The 2,058-nt window shown below is 39.7% G+C and overlaps 2 protein-coding genes across 2 annotated transcripts in view; one reads left to right on the top strand and one right to left on the bottom strand.

Annotated features, from left to right (window-relative positions):
- Positions 1-2,058, bottom strand: part of LOC118407668 (tropomyosin-1-like) — a 1,169,601-nt gene that overhangs the window by 7,647 nt on the left and 1,159,896 nt on the right. The window lies entirely within an intron of this gene.
- The window catches only part of LOC118407709 (zinc finger protein 501-like), a 482,642-nt gene that overhangs the window by 326,409 nt on the left and 154,175 nt on the right, over positions 1-2,058 (top strand). The gene's annotated exons all lie outside the window — the stretch shown is intronic.

Below are 2,058 nucleotides of genomic sequence, written 5' to 3'. Positions count from 1 at the left end.
CTTTAACCTCAGCCATCCTCATTTTACTATTATAATGACCTGCTTTAAATCAGCCGAGTTGTCTTTGGAATGGCTTAGATTTGTATCCGATAAGGGTCACGCCCACCGCTCCACCGGGTGTCTCCGTTTCAATTTAAAATCTTTGTCGTTGTTGTTTGTATTGCACACAAAGTATACCACTTAAGGTATACCACTTTAAGGTATAGCACATCAGCTTTGTACCGAACAGTACGAACTACATATCCGAACATACTTATTTTATTCACTCACACCGGTAGTTTTTGTAATAAGTCTGGCGGGTTCTTTTACGTGCTAGAGGCGTGGATCATATCCCCAAACTTCTATGACATTAATGTTAAAAATGGGGGGTTAAGAATGATATTGTAATACTAGTAATCATCATTATCATCGGTCGACGTGCTTACACATGACGGGGTTATACCGCCCCTTACAGGGTGACATACCCTTTCGCTGGCTATTTACAAGACGGGGATGCGCCAGGTCTCCCGTCCGGATATTGTAATAAGGAAATGTATTGTCAGCGACTGCCATTCTTTATGCAAGGAGGTTTATCCTCCTTGCTTCAAGCCTTGGTACCATGGTAACAACACAAAACCACGCGAAGTTTGCAAACAGCCAACCTGTAATTATGTGGAGGAGTGATTTTAATTCGGTGAAAGAATCCGGCCTGAACTAGTTCTACCAGTTGTCTACTCGTGTATAAAATACTAGGGGTCAGCCTTTTTACCTGAAAACAGAGGAAAACACAGTTAAACACCGGAAAACACATGAAGGAGTGAATAATCTACTGAAATACAGTATGTTTTGATGAGTAAACATGACAGGTCGCTATGTTTTGCCACAAAATAATCTACATATGGCCCTGGAATGAAGAAATCGTCAGAAAATGCATGAGACGACGGGCCGGGCGGCGGCGGTCCGGCGGCCATGTTTGTTTTCAGAATTTGTTTAGCTGTGTTTCCTCTGTTTTCCGGTAAAAAGGCTGACCGAAATACTAGTATTCCATGCGTATTGGGTGTGCCATACATACCGACAGTAACCAAGCTACAGACCAATGCTCTGGATTCTTTACTTCTCAGTTGTCAATAAATGGTACAAACAATAATTCATAACAACGTTCTTATTTCACCCACAAATTTGAACATGTACAGGTGCCGAAAATCACGGACAACGCATGGTAAGGCCATGTTGTTTTGACAATATGGATGACATCCTCTGGGGACCACAAAGCTGATGCGAGCGTGCTGATAAAATGGTTTGTAAAAACTTGCCTTCATTGTGAAATCTAAGTGATCAGGAAGGCTTAAAAAACACACAGTGTGGAATATTGAACAATAGATTCTTCATTCTATTTTATCACATCTTCTTTTTGACATTTGAATCGATGTCAGTATTCTCTGACATTAGTATATGTTTTCCGATATATTCTTAAAATCTACGGTATACATTTCCTCGTTTTGTAGCTGCTATGTACGATTTACAGCAAGAATGAAAACTTCTTTTTTTTGGGGGGGGGGGGGGGGTGACCGCAACTTGATGCTCGCGAATGACATTCATGTAACCAAATCAACATGTAGCCACTTGTTTCTTACCAATACTTTCTTACAAATAGTACTAGTAATTCATTAAAAGTGACGAGAAAACATGAAACGCTGGTGACACGTCGATATGACGTAATAATGACGTTTATTGACAAATGCTGCCGTCTTTTATTGAAACCGCCTCGCACCAAAGTACAGATAAACGTTAGTAACCAAAAACCGCTACACAAATGTATTAAGTTCACCATAGTAAAAAACATTGCCACAAATCTACTATAAACTTCTGTCCCAACCTACGTCATAATTCCTGTGCACCTGATATTTCTCATTGTGGCTACAAGTTGATTTGTTATTCTTTTCTACAGCGATTAACGTCCTCCAATAATACCATTGTCCAGCTTGCTGAATTCAGAAATGTTCTACAGAAATTCTTTTCCCAGAACTGTTATCACTAATGGTACATGTAGAGATTTTAATGTATATGTATGTATCTTTT

Source organism: Branchiostoma floridae, unplaced genomic scaffold (assembly GCF_000003815.2).
Source record: "Branchiostoma floridae strain S238N-H82 unplaced genomic scaffold, Bfl_VNyyK Sc7u5tJ_1439, whole genome shotgun sequence".
NCBI lineage: Eukaryota > Metazoa > Chordata > Leptocardii > Amphioxiformes > Branchiostomatidae > Branchiostoma > Branchiostoma floridae.
Note: the sequence above shows the minus strand (reverse complement) of the source record. Positions and strands in the feature narration are given on the sequence as shown.